Below are 15,421 nucleotides of genomic sequence, written 5' to 3' on the forward strand. Positions count from 1 at the left end.
GCCCCATGTGGACCGTTTACTAACATCATTCTTGAGTGTTGGACCCTCTTGCAGGACTCCCCGCATTTGAAGCTTGTTTTTGAGAAGAGATCGGCAAACCGTGTTGCGGATGCCATTGCCCACCACTCCATTAGAGAGACTAGTGATTTTTCGGGTTGTTTTGAGTGGGATTTGCCCCCTCCGTTTGTTGTAGATCTTTGTACTTTGGACTTTGTTGTGGCATGTGCGCCTCTTTCCCCTGACCCGCCCCCGTGATGTACTCGTAACTCTTTGCTTTTTATTTATATTATTGTTCCTTTGTTCCAAAAAAAAAAAAGTATTATCGGAATTGCCATTATTATTATTATACTTATTATTTTATTATTAAATCCCGCTTTAAATCCCAACTACTACATATACTGGGCCTAACATAATCAGCCCGTAATTATTTTACACGATCCAAGGCTCATCTGGCTTTAAGTTTAATTCCTGACTCACTTACTTGCTTTATTATTTAATTAATGTCTTATTTGTATTTATTATTAGAAATGCCTTTAATCAATTATTAAATTACATAAATTATTATCATAAATTATTATCAAAATACTGGGTATTACACTAACTCGATCCCATCACAATAATAAGTGCTTGCTTCTAATTGAGAACATGTTTGTATGATCTATTTCCATGAATTTCCTATGAACCCATGACACCCTAGTGCTTTTAATCAATTGTTTACAAACTCCTTTAATTGCTTTACCTTGTTTTCATTCATTTACATTCATCTTGTTGATTAGTTTAGATTCCACCTCATCTCAACCCGATTTGTGACACCCTAAGACATAGCTACTTGCAATTGAAAATCGTAAATCGATACCCGTCCCTTGGGATCCGACCTTTACTTACCTTAGTTTGTGAAGTTATAAATATTTTTTTGGTTGGTAGTGACAACGACATAATACTGCTACGCACACCAAAGCTAAAGCAACATTCGAACGAGACTAATTCTGAGTTTATGTAAACATGAATGCTTAAAGGTAAAAGATTAGATAACCTAAACCTAATTATGTCTTTCCTTTATATAGGAGAGATATTTTATTCCCTAAACTCGTAACTTAAAATATCAAAATAAATAAGGTTTATGCAAGAAAAATCTCGCGTCAGTAGCAAAGTGTTCGATCGAGCACTTTGATTCTCCTCGATCGAACAACTCATCGGCAAAACATCTCGATCGAGCACTTTTTCTACTCGATCGAGCAACACCATTATGGCACCTCTCGATCGAACATAGCAGGGGTTCGATCGAGGTCTTCTCACCATCCAAAAGCTCTCGATTGAGCAACTTAGCCAGCAAAACTACTCAATCGAGTCAACTGCCACTGAATCAAGCCGAAGGACGTATGATTTATCTTCCAAGGCGACTTCACGCAACCCGAGACAGTAGGTATTTCCGCTTCAAATCTTCCACCTCCTAAATGCAAGCTAACGGGACAATAAAAGGCTCGATTCTGCTTCTTTCAGGTCCATTCCGGCAATTAAAGCCACACGAACCAAAGTAGAATATTCGGGGCATTTCGTAGCTTAAAACTACGGGAATTGCATAGAAATGCGTGCAAATTAAACTTAAAAAGACAATATAAAATGCAAGCATCAACCACCACTACCACCCAACACCTCCATGTACCACTCTCAACACGGCCAGCCACCACCCTTGACAACCGCCTCCGGCGACCTTCACAACAGCGGAAACAACCACAACAAATAGCAGCCCAATCGACATACAATACACCGACATACACACCCATAAACACCACCAAAAGCCGCCACTACAATAACCACCACCGTGGTCCACCACCACGGTGGTCACGACTTGGTCCCACACCCTTGGCCGCCACCATCAACGACAACTGCCATAAATAACAACAACAACCACACGACACACAACATCAACACCAACCCGTCACCTCCTCTTTGACACCTATTTTTTACCACCTAACACCACCCATTCCACCACCCATTACCACCACTATAACCCCCACTCAACCCTTGACAAAACTCACCCAAGGTCAGCCCAAGATAGTCATGAAAGGTGGGTTAAAAATCCGTCTTAAGATGATCGCATAACAACAACAAATACGCATAAAATGTCTCGGTCAAACCCGTTTTTTGTTGGTCAACGGGGTGTTCAATGACGTTCATGGGTGAGTCGGGGTCAAGGCGGGTCAACCGTCTTAACTAAATAATATAAATGCTAGTTTAAGACGGTTTTATCTTACGATCTCGAGGCAGAGGGACAAAATCTTCATTTTCCTTTCTCTCTTTCTCTCATCTTTCTCTCTACTAATTTGATGGTGGATTTTGTGAGATTTTTAGTGGATAAGGTGACGGGAGGGTATATATATATAGACAGAGAGAGTAAGAATTGGGATCCGGTGAGAACCACCAATATAATGAGAACCATGAGAACTCCACCTTATGGAATTAATTTTAAAACAATGATGAAATATTTGGATTCGGCATAGAATTTTATGGCTAGATAGCATATTTCTTGGTCTAAAAAGTATAAACTACTGACGAAAAACAAGGCGAGATACATTTTATTAATTTTCATAGACCGACTACTCATTTTCATGTATCCAACAATTTTCACGCACCTAAAACTCATTTTCGTGCACCTAGAGCCTGTTATTTTCATGCACCTAATAATAATTTTCATGCATGTAACAACTTTCATGCACCTAGTATTCGTTTTCGTGCATTTATAGCCGTTTTAATATACCTAATTGTATTTTTGTACATTAAGTTTCTATTTTGTTCATAAAATCATTAAATTTTTTTTAGTTTTACTTAAGAATGTTTGAATAAAGTAAACTAATGGTAAATGATCCATCAAAACTTTCGGAACAAGATTTGATGATGATTTATTAAGGGTTCTCACGGTTCTCATTATGTTAGTGGTTCTCATCGATATATATATATATATATATATATATATATATATATATATATATATATATATATATATATATATATATATATATATATATATAAATATATACATACATATATATATAGATGTATGTATATATCTATATATGTATGTATATATCTATATATATATATGTATATATATATATATATATATATATATATATATATATATATATATATATATATATATATATATATATATATATAGAGAGAGAGGTAAGATCCTATGAGTTTGCCACTTTTCGTGAGTTACCCCCGCATTTATATACCATTGGATCTAACAAGATCAAGGGCTGAGATTAGACCAAAAAAAAAATACACACACTCATTTTTTTCTCTCTCTTTCCCTCATGCTACGTTTTCCCTGCTTCTTCATTCTTCCCCTCTTTTTTCTTATTTTCTTCATATTTTTTTTTTCTCGATCCTATTTTCTTTATTCTTTCTCTCTTTTTCCTAATTTCTTCAATTTGATAACATTATTCAATCAAATCATCACAGAAACTGGAGTAATTCAAGTCAAAAACACAAATTAATTCAGTATTTTCGTTCTATTTGATTTATACATGCATCAATTGTCAATTTTTGCTCGAAATTTGCGGAAACCCTAGCTCGAATCGACAAAACGAAGGTAAGAGTTGATTATATAAGTCAATATATGTTATTTTGCGAGTTATTTCAATTTCTACTCCGTTAGTATGCTTGTTTATCATGCCGTTGACATTTGATTGATGATTTATTATCATAATGCTGAAAATTTGTTGGTAACCTAGATTAGCACACCAACTATTTGTTAAAATGTCTAGTTGAATTTAGAAACTCAATTATTATAATGAAAAAACGTGGTTATTTAAATGCAAAAACGCGGTTATTGTAATGTACAAACTCGATTATTGTAATGTACAATCTCAGTTATTGTAATGTATAAACTCACTTATTGTGGTGTAGAAACACTGGTATTTGTAGTTATTGTAATGTAGAAACTCAGTTATTGTAATGAATAAATTGTGTTATTGTATTGAGATGAAACTCAAATATATTCAAATTTCTTGTTCACTCGTTAGTTGTTGTAACATTACATCTAGATTATTGTATTACTTAAACCCAGTTATTCTATTATTAAAACTCAGATATTGTATCTCGTAGTTATTTCTTGGATGTTATGGTAAGTAATATTCTGCTTTTTGGTGATTTGCAGGTTGAGTCACGATATACGCGGATAATTGACGTTTAATGGAAAAATTGATGTATATACTTGGTCATTTTTTGTTAGCTTTCATCTTGTTTAATTGATTAACTTAGTTATTCTAATCTAGAGAAACTCAGTTACTGTAATGTAGAAACTCTGATATTTGTAGTTATTCAAATGTACAAACTCAATTATTGTAATGTAGAAACTCAATTATTGCAATGTAAAACTTTGATATTTGTGATTATTGTAATGCAGAAACTCGGTTATTGTAATGAGTAAATCGTGTTATTGTATTGAGATGAAACTCAAATATAATCAAATTTCTATCTTGTGTTTGTTTTCATGTTGTTTAATTTAATAACTAGTTATTTTTATTCAATTAATAATTGAGATTGGTTAATGCAATAGCAAAATCAAAAAAATGAAATAATAATATATAACAAGGTTAAAAAAACCACTTACTTTCATTATAAAACTTTCTAACCCATTACATTTAAACATCTCCAACAAATTATATCTAAGCATCATTATCATTACATATAAGCGTTTCAAATAATACATCTAACAATGGTAACATCACAAATATTACATATATTTATCTTCGATACTACGTCTAAAATTATTTCTTTCGTTGTTTTCACCATTTGTCCGCCAATATTTCTTCTCGACGAGAACCATATTTTGCCTATTGATGAGGGCTGAATCCGCAAAAATAAAAGCTCCCTGAAAGATCTAAAAGCAAAAAAAGGAGGTAAGTTATAAATAATTATTATATAAGCCCACAACAATAAGTCCAAATTGAAATAACTAAGTTAAAACAATACAATAACTAAGTTTGAATAATAGAATAACTTGGTTAAAGCAATACAATAACTATTATTAATAGAATATATTCTAACATATATAGCAAACAAGCAATAACTAGAAAATGCAATAACTGAATTAGAATAATACAATAACTCGGTTAAAGTAATACAATAACTGTTATTTACAGATTAACACAATAAACAAGAAATAACTACAAAATACAATAACTGAGTTTGAATAATACAATAACTCGGTTAAAGTAATACAATAACTAACAGCAGCAGACAAAGTTCGTGGTGGTAACACACTAAAATAAAAACCCTAAAAATTAACAAAGATAAAAAAATAACACAATTGTATAAGAAGAAACTTATCAAACAACTTACAAACAACATGAAAATGCACAAGATCGTTTAGAATTCTCATATCAAACTCAAAACCCTATAAATTGTTGGGAAAAAAAATGAGAAAACAAGCAATTTAACAACAAAACACAAGTGCAGACGGACATACAATGAATCAACGAAAATGAAAAGGATATTAGATAAGAACGATAATGGAAACGCACCAGTCAGATCTAGAAAAAAAATTATTACTTACCTATAATGAAATTGAAGAGACATACGAAGATGAAGCGAAATAGACAACGAAATCTCCTTAATTGATGACAAATTTGAACGAGGATGATGAAGATTGACTTTGTAGCCTGCAATTTGAACCAAATTGAACGAATTTGATGAAGACGGAATTTGACAAATTTGAACGAGATGACGTACGTAGTTCTGTTTTTTTTTTTTTTGTCTTTTAGGGAGAGAGAGGAGAGAGTGTGTGATTCTCTAATAATGAGGGGAATGAGAGAAAAGTGAGTATTTATAGGTTGGGCAAGATTTAATCTCAACCATCCATTTTAGATGAGATCAATGGTCTAGGTTTAGAGGAGTAACTCACCAACAATGACCCAACTCATGTGATCCTATATATATATATATATATATATATATATATATATATATATATATATATATATATATATATATATATATATGTATATATATACATATATATATATATATATATATATATATATGTATATACATATATATACATATATATATATGTATATATATACATATATATATATATATACATATATATATATAGAGAAGAGATCAACTAAGGTCCACATTTATTTTGAGTCCATAAGTTCTATTATGAGCCATTGGATGGAGGGAAATGGAGGGATGAGATCAACTCCAAAAAGTGTGTTTATAAAGCTAATCTCACCATCTCTCTCCTCCTTCACTAATCCACTCTAATTAATCACTAATTTACTTTATATTTCTTTTCCACTCATCCATTTCTCTTTCATCTTACACATTTCATTTCTCTCTTCTCTCAAACTCTAAAAAAAAAACCCAAATAAATAAAAAAAACCCAAAAATCCAAATAAATAAAAAATCCAAATAAATCAAAAAACTCAAATAAATCATTCATTCCTCTCTTCCTCATTCACCACCACCCACCACCACCCCACCCGACGCCAAATAACCACCCACCACCCCCGCCGCCGCCACCCCACCGCCGCCGCCCACCGCCGCTGACTTTTTTTTTTTTTTTTTTTTTTTTTTTTTTTTTTTTTCGTTTTGTATTAATTTGTATGTTATACAAAAATGAAACAAACCAAAATTGTATAACTTTAGTCCAAATTTGTGTAATTTTAGTCCAAAATTGTATAACTTTAATCCATAAGAGTATAACTTCAGTCATAAAATGTATAACTCTAGTCATAAAATGTATAACTCTAGTCACAGTTTGTATAACTCTAGTCATACAATGTATAACTCTAGTCACAGTTTGTATAACTCTAGTCATACAATGTATAACTCTAGTCACAGTTTGTATAACTCTAGTCATACAATGTATAACTCTAGTCCAATTTTTGTATAACTTTAGTCCAAATTTTTTTATAACTTTAGTCCATTTTTTGTATAACTTTGGTGCATTTGTGTATAACTCTGGTCTATTTTTGTATAACTTCAGTCCAAAATTGTATAACTTTAGTCCAAATTTGTGTAATTTTAGTCCAAAATTGTATAACTTTAATCCATAAGAGTATAACTCTAGTCATAAAATGTATAACTCTAGTCACAGTCTGTATAACTCTAGACATTCTTGTATAACTCTAGTCAAAAAAAAATAACTCTAGGCCTTTGATGTATAACTCTAGTCCATTTTTGTATAACTTTGGTCCATTCTTGTATAACTTTAGTTCATTTTTGTACAACTTTGGTATATTTTTGTATAACTTTAGTCCATAGTTGTATAACTTTAGTCCATAATTGTATAACTTTAGTCCATTTTTGTATAACTCTAGTCCTTCATATGTATAACTTTAGTCCATATTTGTAAAACGTTAGTCCAAAATTGTATAACTTTAGTCATATAATGTATAACTCTATGCATATGATGTATAACTCTAGGCATATAATGTATAACTCTAGGCATTTAATGTATAACTCTAGTCATAATATTTATAATTCTAGTCAAAAGATGTAAAACTCTAGTCACAATCTGTATAACTCTAGACATACAATGTATAACTCTAGGCCTTTGATTTATAACTCTAGTCAAAAAAAAATAACTCTAGGCCTTTGATGTATAACTCTAGTCCATTTTTGTATAACTTTGGTCCATTCTTGTATAACTTTAGTTCATTTTTGTACAACTTTGGTATATTTTTGTATAACTTTAGTCCATAGTTGTATAACTTTAGTCCATAATTGTATAACTTTAGTCCATTGTTGTATAACTCTAGTCCTATATGTATAACTTGAGTCCATATTTGTAAAACTTTAGTCCAAAATTGTATAACTTTAGTCATATAATGTATAACTCTATGCATATAATGTATAACTCTAGGCATATAATGTATAACTCTAGGCATTTAATGTATAACTCTAGTCACAATATTTATAATTCTAGTCAAAAGATGTAAAACTCTAGTCACAATCTGTATAACTCTAGACATACAATGTATAACTCTAGGCATTTGATGTATAACTCTACTCAAAAAAAAAAATAACAACAAAAAAACCAAAAAAATAATATGAAAAATCTAAAACAAATCTAAAAATCTAAGGTCCATTATATATTTGAGACCATATTTTTGTATAACTTTAGTCCATAGTTGTATAACTTTAGTCCATTTTTGTATAACTCTAGTCCTTCATATGTGTAACTTTAGTCCAAAATTGTATAACTTTAGTCATATAATGTATAACTCTATGCATATGATGTATAACTCTAGGCATATAATGTATAACTCTAGGCATTTAATGTATAACTCTAGTCACAATATTTATAATTCTAGTCAAAAGATGTAAAACTCTAGTCACAATCTGTATAACTCTAGACATACAATGTATAACTCTAGGCATTTGATGTATAACTCTAGTAAAAAAAAAATAACAACAAAAAAACAAAAAAAATAATATGAAAAATCTAAAACAAATCTAAAAATCTAAAAACTAGATCTAAATAAATAACAACATAATAAGTAAATAACAAAAAAAAAAAAAAAAAAAAAAAAAAAAAACAACAACCCAACCCAACCCGAAATCTGAAATAAACCAAATAACAATAAAAAAAAACCAAATAACAAAACCAAATTTAAATATCGTGTGTATAACTCTAATGCACATAGTGTATAACTTTAATAGACAAGATGTATAACTTTAGTCCAAAAAATCAAATAACAACAACAACCAAATAAAAAAATAACAACCAAAAAATACCAACAATAATAAATAACATTAAAATACCAAATCAGCAAAAAAAAAAAAAAAAAAAAAAGAAAAACGCAGTACTGGCGGAGGAAGGAAGGAAGGAACAAAACAAAGAACCAAAACCAAAAAATTAATAAACAACAAAAACAAACAAAACAAAACAAAACAAATCTGAAAAATCAAAACCAAACAAAAATCAACAAACCTAAATCAACAAAAAAAAAAACAAAATAACAAAAACCAAAAACCAAAAACCAAAGAACAAAATAAAGTAAATCTGAAAAATTAAAAATATGGACAATGAAAATAAAACAAAACCCATACAAAAAAAACAAAACCCATATAAAACAAAACCCATATGAAATATAATATAACCAAAAGACAACACAAACAAAAGCTCTCAAAAAAATAAAATAACCAAAAGAAGCCTGATCTACGATCTTTCTGGTCTACTCGAAAACATTGATGTTCATATATGGTGATGTTTATGAAATATATAAAAACAAAACAAAATAAAACATGAACAAAAAAAACAAAAAAAACAAAACAAAACAAGAAAACCGGACTGAGGAGGGAGGCGGCAGAAGGCGGTGGTCGGATCTGAGAGGAGGAGGTGCGGGTTGTTGTTTTTTGTGATGGAGGTTGAGGTTCGGTGGTGGTGGTGATGTGGTAGGCGTTCGTTGGTTCTCGGTGGTGGCGGTTCAATGAAGGGAGACGAAGGAGGGGGTGGTGGTGGTGGGTCTGGTGGATCTTGTGGTGTTGGCGGGTTATGGGTCGGGTGTGTGGTGGGCTGGTGGTGGGCAGCAGGTGGGCTGGTGGTGTGTTCGGGATCTGGGCGGGTGAAGAGGTGGTGGGCTGGTGGTCTGGTTCAGTGGAGAAGGAAGACCGGCTGGTGGAGGGTCGGCGGAAGGACGGAGGAAGGAGGGACTGTTTTTTTATTTTCTCAGATTTGTGTTTTTTTGGTTTGATTGGCTTTTTATTTGTTTTGTTTTTTTTTTTTTATGAGAGAAAAATGAGTGAATGTGAGATATAGAGAGGGAGGAGGAGTTTGTAGGAGGGATAAATAATTATGAGGGATGAATGATTAGTGAGCTCTTTAATTGAAATGAGAAGCTAATTAGGGTAGAATGAATTGTGGCCATTCATTGAGATGTAATCTCATCCCTCCATCCCTTCCATCCAAGGGCTCTTATAAGGACTTAGGGCCTTATATTGTATGAGGACCTTATAAGAACCCTTCTCTATATATATATATATATATATATATATATATATATATGTATATATATATATATATATATACATATATATATATAGAGAGAGGTAGGATCCGGTAAGAACGACCACTCGGTGAGAACGATCACTCCTACCATATATAATAATATATCATACATATACTCACGTGACACTCTAACTTTCGCCGTTTCATTTCTTCTCTACTTCTCAACAGCTATAACTTTATTCACCTTCATCTTCAAAAGTCCAATACTAAGAACAAATCGACAACAATTCATCAAATTACAACTATAACTACATCAATTATGATTATTAATTAATTTATTAATATAAGTTAAATTAGAATTATAATTACACCTCGAAGAAAACTCTGATTCAAGTTCCGAAAATGATTGCTCGCATTCAAGATCATCGTCAGCAAGAACGGTGACTTAATATCCATTGGAATACACGATTTAACCTCCAACAATTCTGCTCGACACCTGCCGTTGTTTGTTTTTATTGTTCGAAACGTCATCGTTGTGTAAGAATTCTAAATGTTGCGGGGTTGTCTTTCATGAAGTAGAACGAACATGGAAGTATGTTGTGGCCAAATACGAGCAGTAATGGGGACTATGACAATCATTGATAGCAATGGCCAATGGGAGTGTTTGCTAATTGTAATTTGCAGGGTACTACTTGTGTGTAAGTTCAATTCATCACATCCATCAGTGCGGGAGCTAATCGAAATTAATGTATCTGGTTTACTTATTGATGTATCTCAAACCAATTTTAATATATCTAGTAACTAAAATTGTGTATCTAAGTTAGGAAATGGGAATACAGATTTGGAGATCGAAAATGGGTAGGCGATGGTTGTTCACTCAAGAGCCTTCCGTCTCTGAGCTTTTCTCCTTCACTCTCGGTCGCCTAATTCAATGTAACAACTCTAATTTTTAATGTATCTAACCACTATTTTAATGTATCTAAACATAGATACACAAAATTACTTACTAGGTACATTAAAATTGCTTTGAGATACATCAATATCGAATCCAGATACATCGACTTCGTGTAGTGCAAATTGTGCGAGTTGGCAGCGATCTGGTCGAAAAGTTGCAAATAATGGAGCCATAGCTAGGAGGAAGACGATGAGGGGCCACAACTTGTCGATTTGCCTGACGAGTCAGTGAGTCAACCACGAATTATAGCAAAACAAATAAGAATGAAGCTCAGACAATCATGAAAACTTACAAAAATGAGATCGATTATTCGATTAAGGAAACTAATATGAGGAAATCGTAGATGATTGATGATCTTTCGTCGGTGTTTTCGCACGATTAACATCCAGTTTGATGAGAAAATTGAATTAAAAATGGTGGAATTAAATTGGGAAAAAAAGAAGGGAGATGCAATACGCGGAAAAAATGAGAGGAGAGAGAGAGAGAGAGAGAGAGAGAGTTTCAATGCGTAAATTCGTTTTATGCGTAAAAAGAAAGCAATTAATCAGTCCGTTCAATTGTTTTAAATCTTGTGGTTGTAGTTCATTCTCACCGTTTGCACCGAGTGTTTGTTCTCACCGGATCCTAAATAAATATATATATATATATATATATATATATATATATATATATATATATATATATATATATATATATATATATATATATATATATATATATATATATATATATATATATATATATATATATATATATACAGATATATATATGTGTGTGTACACACACACACACACACACACACACACAGGATCCGGTGAGAACGATCATTTGGTGAGAACGGTGAGAACGAAGGAGATACATTGAAATATATGCTAGATACACCTTTTTTTTAACAAAATCTTAGATACACTTTAACCTTATGTAGATACACTTTTTTATGTGATTGTAGATACATTTTTTGATAGTGTGGATACACTTTTTACAAAAATTCTAGGTACATCTTATAACAATCTAGACACATTTATTTTAATCTTAGGTACATTATTTTTCCAACATCTAATACAACAAAAAAACAAATTACTTACATACACTAAATAGTATTCTAGCTACACAAAAAAGTGATCTAGATACACAAAACAACTTTAAATTAAAAATCTAAAATCCATACAAAAAAACCCCAAATTAAAAAACCTAATTTCAATAAATCAAATCAATCCATACTACCACCAACCCACCACCACATACCTCAGACCAACAACTCCCACTGCACATCCGGCGTCCCAAACACATCACGAAACCGGCGACGAGCCGAATAACCGTGGTCAATTAATTGCTGGAATTCGCATACCAACAATAACAATTAGAACTCGCGACGGTCTCATCGCTCGGAGATGGACCGATTATTTTCCGGCATCTATTAAGCTTCAGGGACCTCGGTGAAGGGCAGGGAAGTCTGGGTAAGGGACGAAATCAGGGGAAGAATAAGTGAAGAGATAAGAGATCGCAACCAACACTGATGAACCGAAATAAATCGACAACGGTGATTGATACCTTTGTTGATCTTTTATGCGGTGACACGAGTAGTCGCCAGTGTGGATGGGTTGTTTCTGGCGACTAATTGTTGAGACAAGAGATAAATTGTGAGAAGAGATAAAGGACAAGGCATAAATGATCGCAGTCGTTGGTGGTAGTTGCAGCGAATCGACGGTGAGAACGGCGGCAGAGCGACAGTTAAACAACGGCGGTGGCGCAACGATTACCTTCACATCAGCGACAGAAAACGTAGAAATAATATAAAATACAGGGTATTACATAAAGACCCAAGTTTTATTCTAGATTAATTAAGAGAGAGATTTGAGAGCACAATAAAGAGAGTCGATTTGTGAGGTTCCTTATGAAGAAGAAAACTCAGTTTGTTCCGGACTCTATTATTACTGTTCGTCTGTCTATGAAGATCGGAGAAGTTTGTTCAGATCTTGGTAGGCCTCAAGATTATTTGTCCTTCATCTTATTGGGGTAGTCTTTTTTATTCCTTTGAGATTACTATATTTTTTGGTAGAATAGGGTATACTTTTAGCTCATATTGAGCGCGTGTGTATCGGTCTACTGTTGTACTATTTTCTCCACATAGTGAACTTTGATCTCCTCGTAGGGTGGACATAGCCAGTTATTTTGCTGGTGAACCACGTAAATCTTTATGTCAACTTTATTTACATTTGTTATTTATTGTTCTTATCGCCTTATCAATTAACTGTTTGAGTAACGGACGCCTCCGTTACAACATAATAATATGTGAGTAATCACTCATTTGAATAGTCAAAGTAACTATATAGCAAGGGGAATAGTGAAAGTAATAGAAGCAACAACGGGAGTAGTGAAATTATCAATATTCATGCGGCAGTAGTGAAAGTAACAATAATTACGGTGGGAGTAGTGAAAGTAATCGTAGTAATAACGAATATAATAAAAGTAACAATACTAACAACAAAAGAAATTATATATGAATAATTAGCTAACTAATCAATTTAAGTAAAATATTAATAGCGGGAGTAGTGAATTTGTCTCATAATTTATTTCATCGTAATTTTAAAATATGGCATAGAAAAATATATTAAAGATAAATTTATGAGTTATGCAACTTAAAAGTAGTTTTATTTAATTGAAAATAAATTTTAATGGTAAATAAAGGTATCCCGGGCGTAGCCGGGCACCAATACTATTGATTCTTATAATCAAAACACAGAAATCTTCAAAGATACTTATACATCATAAAAATGCCAATTACAAAACGTCAATAGAGTCTTTACAAAAGTATTTGTGGATACTAAATTACAAACTAAATAATAAATGGCTAATTACCTCCAATAAATGAAAGCTTCATTGTGCTAATCTATGATAGAATAAAATCTAAGATCTAAAGATAGACTAAGTTGAGTTGTTTTAGTTGTACATGTCCTTTGCTCAGGTAAATGCTTCCTTATGTATGTATTCTTTTTCCGTATAAGTGTGGACGCGGGCCCACGGGGGCGAAAATCGAAGCAAGCTTTTCACTCTTTGGTTTATTTGCATTTGTGGAGTCGCCACCAATTTATTGTGGAAAATTGGAAACCGTTCGAATACCTCGTGTCATGTCAGGACACAAAGTAGTGACATGAACACCAAGAACTCGTTACCCTTACCATTCTATGTCTAGAATGATTCTCGTGGATGCCAATGAACACGGATGTTCACAGAGATCTGGAGTAAGGGGTGAGGGTACGTATTAGGAAGCTCTTTTGATCGAACACCTAATCCCGTCCGCCTCGATAGCGGCCTCTACTAATGATTAGGGAAATTATCTATACTCGATATGTTGTCGATTTATATGCATGCAATGCAACATTCATTAGATTAGTCCTAGCATGTGAGAATTAATACTAAGTCGGTTATCACGTAATTTAATCATACAATAATGTCGAAGTAGGAATTTAGGATCGATTACATGTGAGAGCATACAAACAATACGATAAAAAGAAATACTATAAAAATACAATAAAGAAAATTACAATAATTAAAACGGATTTAATGATTCATGTCGAAAATACATTTAAAACGGATGTTTTAGAAAAGAAAGAATAAATAAATTAACGAACAGAAATTAGGGGTGATAATACAAATAATAGTAAATTAAATACGTAATAAATAACTAAGTCAAAGCAGAAACGGGAGTTCAGGGACAGAAATCAACCGAACAAAGCAAGAGAGCTGCCCTTGAAGAGGCGCAGCGATCGTGCGTCTGTTCCTGGGTTGAGTTCTGGCTGTGAAACCAGAACCGCAACTCGTTAGTGTTAATTGGTGAATTTAATGATTGATTATGAATAATTGACTCGGATGAAAGTGATTAACATATTATTTACATGTGAATGAGGTCATAAAAACAATGAAACATGGATAAAAAAAACTAATTAGAACGAATATATTACAAGATTAAAAGGTTAATTACGAATTAACAAACAAATCAAATTAATTAGGCTAAACAGATTATTAATGACGAATTAATGATGGTGACGGATGAATAACAAATACAAGTTTATCAAAGATGAATTCAAGAGATTCAATATGAGTAAATCGAATCTCTAAAACCCGAATTGATTTTAATGACGAAAACCCGCAAATATGAATTACAGGGATTTAAGTCGGGATTTAAAGATGAATTAAACTTTAATGATTTATTTACATGTTAAAATTATTATATTAGAATTATCGGGTTAAAAGAAATATGAACAATTGAAAACGAAACAAAACAATCGAATTATCAAAAGACGAAGGAAGAAGAAAGGAAGCAGGAACTGCGGCAGCCTCACGAAGAGGCGCAGCAGGTACTGCGTCCCTTCGAAGAGGCGCAGCAGTTGCTGTGTGTAACTGTGAGATCCCTGAAAAAATCTCCTTTTAAAAATATAAGTAAATAGATGGAGTCGCCAGTAGGTTTTATAAAAAAACATACAAAAATTATT

This window comes from Silene latifolia, chromosome 1, assembly GCF_048544455.1.
Source record: "Silene latifolia isolate original U9 population chromosome 1, ASM4854445v1, whole genome shotgun sequence".
Taxonomy (NCBI): domain Eukaryota; kingdom Viridiplantae; phylum Streptophyta; class Magnoliopsida; order Caryophyllales; family Caryophyllaceae; genus Silene; species Silene latifolia.